This window comes from Neoarius graeffei, chromosome 21, assembly GCF_027579695.1.
Source record: "Neoarius graeffei isolate fNeoGra1 chromosome 21, fNeoGra1.pri, whole genome shotgun sequence".
NCBI lineage: Eukaryota > Metazoa > Chordata > Actinopteri > Siluriformes > Ariidae > Neoarius > Neoarius graeffei.
The window spans coordinates 20794674-20803384 of NC_083589.1; the positions used below are offsets into that span (position 1 = coordinate 20794674).

The window sequence follows — 8711 nt, forward strand, 5'->3', positions numbered from 1 at the left end:
GTCTGATCTTTACAACACGTTTGTGGAAGTGTATCATGGCACGAACAAAGGAGATTTCTGAGGACCTCAGAAAAAGTGTTGTTGATGCTCATCAGCCTGGAAAAGGCCACAAAACCATCTCTAAAGAGTTTGGACTCCACCAATCCACAGTCAGACAGATTGTGTACATATGGAGGAAATTCAAGACCATTGTTACCCTGCCCAGGAGTGGTCGACCAACAAAGATCACTCCAAGAGCAAGGGATGTAATAGTCAGCAAGGTCACAAAGGACCCCAGGGTAACTTCTAAGCAACTGAAGGCCTCTCTCACATTGGCTAATGTTAATGTTCATGAGTCCACCATCAGGAGAACACTGAACAACAATGGTGTTGTTGGCAGGGTTGCAAGGAGAAAGCCACTGCTCTCCAAAAAGAACATTGCTGCTCGTCTGCAGTTTGCTAAAGCTCATGTGGACAAGCCAGAAGGCTATTGGAAAAATGTTTTGTGGATGGATAAGACCAAAATAGAACTCTATGGTTTAAATGAGAAGCGTTATGTTTGGAGAAAGGAAAACACTGCATTCCAGCAAAAGAACCTTATCCCATCTGTGAAACATGGTGGTGGTAGTATCATGGTTTGTGCTTGTTTTGCAGCATCTGGGCCAGGACTGCTTGCCATCATTGATGGAACAATGAATTCTGAATTATACCAGCGAATTCTAAAGGAAAATGTCAGGACATCTGTCCATGAACTGAATCTCAAGAGAAGGTGGGTCATGCAGCAAGACAACGACCCTGAGCACACAAGTCGTTCTACCAAAGAATGGTTAAAGAAGAATAAAGTTAATGTTTTAGAATGGCCAAGTCAATGTCCTGACCTTAATCCATTCAAAATGTTGTGGAAGGACCTGAAGCGAGCAGTTCATGTGAGGAAACCCACCAACATCCCTGAGTTGAAGTTGTTCTGTATGGAGGAATGGGCTCAAATTCCTCCAAGCCGGTGTGCAGGACTGATCAACAGTTACCGGAAACATTTAGTTGCAGTTATTGCTGCACAAGGGGGTCACACCAGATACTGAAAGCAATGGTTCACATACTTTTGCCACTCACAGATATGTAATATTGGATCATTTTCCTCAATAAATAAATGACCAAGTATAATATATTTGTCTCATTTGTTTAACTGGGTTCTCTTTATCTACTTTTAGGACTTGTGTGAAAATCTGATGATGTTTTAGGTCATATTTATGCAGAAATATAGAAAATTCTAAAGGGTTCACAAACTTTCAAGCACCACTGTATGTAAATGTGCTCTTTAATACACTGAATTGATTAACAAACAGGAAGCAGGTGTGTCAGAGTTCAGGTGAATACGAGAGTTTTAATATACAGACTGGACTGGGAGTTGGAGCAGTGGCTCCCGGATCGGTGGTGAATCTGGATGTGACAGTAAACCTGCCCTTTGTTGTCTTGAGTCCAGGAGACACTGAAAACCGTGTGGGCTTTATAGATAATTGGGCTAATTTTGAGGGCACTGTTGGCGTGTTAGGGCAGGACGGTATCCATCCCACTCGGGAAGGTGCTGCTCTCATTTCCTGCAGCATAGGTCATAGTCTCAGAACAGGCCTAGTTAATTTCTGACAATCCAGAGCCAAGGCCAGGGAGCAGACAAACAGGCTAAACTGACTGTCTGCTAGCTGCACAGAGTCGTCACTCAGGGTCTACTATATCAGGGTCCACTATATTAGGTTACTGGAACAAACTCCCTAAATATTTCTACTTTTTTATTGAGCTGTGTCTGTTCCCTGAGCTCAACAAAAAAGTAGAAATATTCAGGGAGTTTGGTCCAGTAACCTAATGAATATAAAATTAGATCATACGGACTGTACAGCTGCTGCCAGCACCTTTGATCTAAAGGTGGGCTATTAAGTATTAGATCTCTTACATCTAAAGCGCTAATGCTTAATGAACTTATTACTGATCAGGAGCTTAATGTACTTTGTACTTTGCCTCCTCCTCTGCCAGTTAGATGAGGCTGGTGTATATAACTGTATCCAGGAGGACTAGCTTCATTTAATGCTACACTGTAAAAAATGATTTGTTGTTTTAACTTAAAGTTAGTGTCTGGGCTGCCTTAAAATTTTGAGCTCATTGAAATTAATAATACACCTTCTTTACAAGGTTTTGTGATTTCATGCTGATTTGCAATTCTGATCTTTTTCCTGTTTGTCTTTCTGGTTTTGATCCTCGTACTCACCTGAACTCTGATACACCTGCTTCCTGTTTGTTAATCAATTCAGTGTATTAAAGAGCACATTTACATACAGTTCTTTACAAGGTTTTGTGATTTCATTCATGGATTAAGCCAAATGAATAGCACTAAATGAAGCTAGTCCTCCTAGATACAGTTATATACACCAGCCTCATCTAACTGGCAGAGGAAGAGGCATCGCAGTTATTTATAATGATTATCTAGGTCTAACACAAAAACCTGGTTATAAATTTAATACATTTGAAGTTCTTCATACTCATATAATGTATGTAGCTTTGAAAAATAGGTCAACCCAGTTAATTCCGTTACTTATTATTTACAGGCCCCCGGGGCCATATTCTGAGTTTCTTTCTGAATTTGCAGATTTTATCTCAGATCTGGTTATTTCCTTAGACAAAGCTTTAGTTGTCGGAGATTTTTATATTCACTTTGATAACCCAGAAGACCCTTTGAAAACAGTGTTTGTGTCCATTTTAGATTCAGCAGGGATTAATCAGAATGTCATAGGACCGACCCATAATGGTGGTCACACCCTCGATCTAATACTAACATTCAGGTTAAACGTAGAAAATATAGTCATACTTCCACAGTCTGAAGTTATCTCAGATCATTATCTCATCTCATTCAAACTATGTCTGAGTAATAATATATGCACCTCACCATGCTACTGTATTAAACGTACATTCACGTCAACTACTGCACAAAGCTTTATAAATTATCTCCCAGAGTTATCAACTTTGATTGGGTCACTGTCAGCCCCTGCAGAACTTGATCAGGCAACTGAACGCTTAGAGTCAAAGTTCCGCCATACTTTAGATAATGTAGCTCCTCTTAAAAGGAAAATGGTCAGAGACAAAAAATTAGCACCCTGGTATAATGATGACACTCGCACTTTAAAACAGGCCACTCGAAAATTGGAATGTAAATGGCATCAAACAAAATTGGTAGCGTTCAAATTAGCATGGAAGGAGAGCTTCCTGAAGTATAGAAAAGCTCTTAGTGCTACTAGATCAACATATCTCTCCTCCCTAATAGAAGATAAGAAAAATAATCATAGATTCCTATTTAATACTGTAGCAAAATTAACCAGGAATAAGTCCACTATAGACACATGCACACCTGTAGTATGTAGTAGCAACGACTTCATGAATTTTTTTAATGACAAAACTGAGAATATCTGACAAAAAATTCAAACTACTAATTTAATGTCAGACAACATAAGTGGGGCGGCATGGTGGTGTAGTGATTAGTGCTGTCACCTCACAGCAAGAAGGTCCAGGTTTGAGCCCCGTGGCCGGCGAGGGCCTTTCTGTGGGGAGTTTGTGTGTCCTCTGTGTGGGTTTCCTCCAGGTGCTCTGTTTTCCCCCACAATCCAAAGACATGCAGGTTAGGTTAACTGGTGACTCTAAATTGACCGTGCATGTGAATGATTGACTGTGTCTATGTATCAGCCCTGCGATGACCTGGCGACTTGTCCAGGGTGTACCCTGTCTTTTGCCCATAGTCAGCTGGGATAGGCTCCAGCTTGCCTGCGACCCTGTAGAACAGGATAAAGCAGCTAGAGGTAATGAGATGAGACAATGTAAGTGACCCAGTAGTTAACAATATAACTATCAGATCAGCAATTAGAATGTTTTACTCCCCTTAGAGAAATTGAATTACTTTAATTTCTGCATCAAAAGCCTCATCTTGTGTACTAGATCCCTTAACTACACGTCTATTCAAACAGATAATACCTGAAGTAATTGAACCACTTCTAAAAATAATAAATTCTTCTCTTAGGATTGGCTATGTACCCAAATCCTTTAAACTATCAGTTATAAAACCCTGGATTAAAAATCCTGACCGTGATCCCTGTCAGCTGTCCAATTATTGGCCAATATCAAACCTCCCCTTTATCTCCAAGATCCTTGAAAAAGCTGTGGCACAGCAGTTATGCTTATATTTACATAGGAATAACATCCATGAAACGTATCAGTCAGGATTTAGACCTCATTATAGCACAGAGACAGCTCTGGTTAAAGTAGTAAACAACCTACTGTTGGTGTCTGATCAGGGCTGTGTCTCGCTGCTTGTGTTGCTTGACCTTAGTGCAGCATTTGAGACCATTGATCATTCCATTCTTCTGGATAGACTGGAAAATGTTGTGGGAGTTAAGGGAATGGCCCTCTCCTGGCTCAGGTCTTATTTAACTGATCGCTATCAGTATGTTGATGTAAATGGTGATTTTTCTAGAAATACTGAGGTAAAGTTTGATGTTCCACAAGGTTCTGTCTTGGGTGCACTACTTTTTTCTTTATACATGTTACCTCTGGGGGGTGGCATGGTGGTGTAGTGGTTAGCGCTGTCGCCTCACAGCAAGAAAGTCTGGGTTCGAGCCCCGTGGCTGGCGAGGGCCTTTCTGTGCGGAGTTTGCATGTTGTCCGCGTGGGTTTCCCCCACAGTCCAAAGACATGCAGGTTCGGTTAACTGGTGACTAAATTGACCATAGGTGTGAATGTGTATGGTTGTCTGTGTCTATGTGTTGGCCCTGTGATAACCTGGCGACTTGTCCAGGGTGTACCCTGCCTTTCGCCCATAGTCAGCTGGGATAGGCTCCAGCTTGCCTGCGACCCTGTAGAACAGGATAAAGAGGCTAGAAATAATGAGATGAGATATGATAACCCCCCCAAAAAACCACAAGAAGAGCACTTAGGTTCATTAGCAAGTGAGACAGAGACGGCAGTTCAAAAATTCAAATTTTATTATTAACAAGTTAATTTGTCCTAAAAAGAATAAAATGTCACTCGCTCTGGGACAATCAAGGGAAAACCAATCAGGGCTGAGACTCACAGTGCCAGATGGTGCAAATAAAAAGGGGAATCCCAGGAACACCACACATGAAGCAACTAAATAGGAAGCAAAAACCACCTGACGTGCAAAACACAACACAAGGGGAACACCATCACAGGGACACCAATCCACCACCGTAGACTCAGCACCTGAATGGGGGGGACCAGAGAGCAATGGGTTAGAAATGAAAACACTATTTAATAACAAAGAAAAGAAATAAAAAAAATTAAACAAAAACCAGAAGAACACACACTAGCAAATCAAATGATTAACCAAAATCTATAGAATCAATTGAAATGCAGAATCCAATAACCTAAATAAACACAAATTACCAAATTAATCCCAATTCCAGGTTACAACAAAACCAATTATTACCAAAGAAAATAAGGAATGTACCAATAGACAAACCAGTAACAAAGGAACAAAACTAAATCACCACGCTGTTCTCTCACACATGCATACACACACACAGATAAGATGTGGTTTGACTTAATTAAAAGACAGCGTTACTGAGCCACAGCTTTGCCTGGGGAGCACTGGCAAGCCACGGAAGCAACTGGCCAGCTGAATAGTCAGTGTCAGGCAAGGCAACCAGAAGCCAAGTCGGCCGTGGCAAGGCCGTGCATGCCTGACAAGACAAAGCAAAGCAGTGCAACGCGGTGCAAAGTAACGCAAAGCAAAGTAATGCAAAGCAAAACAGCTTAAGGCAAAGCAGCAGTGGTTTCTTGCAGGGCTGCCGGCTTTACGCCGCTGCTAGACTACCTTTACCCTGCAATACAAAACAAATACAAACATAAGCAACTTACAATGGCTGGAGGAGGAAGCTAAGGCTGGTCAAGCAGTCCAGGACAACACAGCGTGGAGCGGAGGGAGCGAAGCTACACGAGATCTACCTGTAAACAAACACACAAGTTGCTGCACGTGCAACGCCACAACAGAGGACACATGAAAATAGCACACCTACCAGCAGCGAACAGTGAGAGGCATAAGGAGTGGTGAACAGCATGCAGCCAGCAGCAACACCCACGCGAGCTTCTATGACATGAAAATTACTAAAATGAGCACTGGATAGACAACGGGGGAGAGAAGGCAGCTGCTGCCAATGGCCTACCTGTTGCCATGCGGAAGTGGAAGCCGCTGGGACGTGACGTAACCCAGCCTCTGGCAAGCAAGAGGCAGACAGGTGCTCTCTGCTCACCTTTATGCAGCATTCTCATGCAGCGATTGGCTGGAATCAGAACCCAGCTGAACGTCACTAGGACAAATCATTGCATACTGCCACAAGTTACTATAATGGCCATGAAGCATACAGAGTGTGGGATATCTGTGATGATATCCACTTCTTTGTGTGACCTAGGCAGTGGCGGTTCTAGACCAAAATTACTAGGGGGGCCGAGGTGGGGCCAGTGTTTTTTCAGGGGGGCACATATGGGCAAAACATGGCAATATTTAAGCGTTCAAAATGTTTTGTTTAGTTTATTTAAAACCAAAACAAAATACATTGAGCATAAATACAATGAGATAAACATTCTGTCTCAATAGCTTAAACATAAAATAAATTGTGCTCAGTAAATCTTAAAACCATGTTTCTCTTTTTTGTAAAATAAGATTTCTATTTTTGCATACAATGAACCTTTTCTTCAGACGTGGCTGCACTGGAGTGTCGTCCAAGCACTTGCTGATATCTGGAGAAAGATGAATACAGTAAATATGAGTGCGCGACTGAGAACAACATTTATCATTATTCATTTATTAATTTATTATTATATCTATTATTTGTATTGTATATTTATTAATTATTATTCAGACTTCATACTTTCAGGGTAGGCTATATGAATTGTAGGTCGACACTGGTCACACACATACATTTGTTCAACATCACAAACCTGATGGTGCTGTACTTGATATGCATGGTGAATCTGGTTGTCCCAATGACTCGTTGGGTTGTCCCTCATTCTGTCCCTCAATCTGATCCTGAATGTCTTCATCCTCACTCTCAGATTGCCTTTCAGATGCCTCACTTTCCACCTCTCCAACCACCACCTCTGGCTCTCTCTCCACCTCTGGCTCTCTCTCCTCTTTCATAATCTTCATCTTCCTTACTCTCTCTATGTTGCTTTTTGCCAACAGGGGCAAAAAAGGACATAATGTCCTTCTTGCTCCTTTCCATGATGATAGCCTACAGTAGGCCTATACTAAAAAGTAAACAGAGAGGAATGTAGCCTCTACATATCAAAAGGCCATTAAAGTTTTACAAGAAGGTTAAACACTGTCGGTTATTTTACCCATTTCCCAAAAATATTAAGTTAGGCTACTTATTGCTGTGCAACGCACTTTTAAGAAAGCGCAATAAAACGGATTTATTATTGTAGTGAACAACAACAGTAAAACACGGATATGTGCAAACACTGACGTTACGAAATTGAATAATTTTCCTTACCTTCGCCTCTTGGCAGTAGCCTAGTTCTTGCAGGGCTGCAGCTGTTAACTCTCACGTCCGAAGTTTACAATTCGCGCTGCTGCTGGTCTTTCTGCTGCAGGTAACAGTGTGCGTGTAGCGCTTTAAGGAGTCCGTGTAGAACACTCCGTCATGTCAGTTCCGATCTTCGAGCCAGCGCACGTCAAAATTAATAAATCTTGTTACCTGTTCAGCACAGGGGCCACAACAGGGGCCAGGAGCAATTTTACAGGGGCACTGGCCCCCCCGGCCCCCGTTTAAAACCGCCTATGGACCTAGGTCTTTGTACTATGGGTAGCAGCATGAGTTTCACTACTGGGAAAGCTGGAGAAGTTTTAGTGGTAGTATATGTACCTGAATATTTTACTCCTATTTACTGGTAGTATGACTAGTAATTCAGACAAACACAAGAAGGTGATCCTGCTCCTAACAACAGTTCAGAGAGCAAAGCGTATGTACAATTTCAAGTGTAATGCAGACTCTTAGTGTGGACTCTTAATGTGAGCCCTGCAACTTTTTTATGAAGTGCAAGAGTTAACAGAGGCAGAAGAGAGAGAGGCAAAAAGTAACTGGTGTCACTGAAATATTAGTACCTAGGAGAATTAATTACATTCTAGTCCAAATTTTCCTTTTCTCAGTAACTTCTGAGAGGGGCACACAGGCAGCTGTTCCGGGCATTGTCAACATTGTTATTGTCAACAATAACAAGCAAAATAATACAGAGGAGAAACTACAAGTTTCCAACCTGGAGAGATAATCTGGTTGTCCACCCAGGACCTTTATCTATAGCTTCCTAGCCAAAATTCATTGGGTTCTTTCAGACCCAGAGCATTGAGTTGTCTTCTCACAGTGGATGGAAGGTCAGAAACACCTTCTTTCAGTGCTGAAGCAAGAGTGGAGCTTGAATTTTTTTCTCAAAAATGACAGCTTTAAGTACTGTAACTGATGATGATAGCTTTGGTGGTCTACCAGGCATTGCACAATTGTTAGGAGTCCCATTTTCTTTATCTTTGAACAACTTTTTAAATTCCAGTTTTGGAATCCCCCCCCCCCCCAACTTTTTCCTTTGAGTTCCCCTTCCTTATGCAAATGGTTTATCTTATATCTAATCTATAAATTTATCATTTAGCCATTGAAAAATAAAGTAATTTGCAGCGGAGCCTTTGTGAA

At 41.6% G+C, this 8711-nt stretch overlaps 1 long non-coding RNA gene across 1 annotated transcript; it reads right to left on the reverse strand.

Moving 5' to 3' along the window:
* Positions 1-5022: 5022 nt before the first annotated feature.
* Positions 5023-6172, reverse strand: LOC132870037 (uncharacterized). The gene is made up of 3 exons (XR_009651047.1): positions 6044-6172; positions 5890-5972; positions 5023-5232 (listed from the first exon to the last, which is right to left on the reverse strand). It is a non-coding gene; the product is annotated as an uncharacterized LOC132870037 (long non-coding RNA).
* Between the last annotated feature and the right edge of the window lie 2539 nt (positions 6173-8711).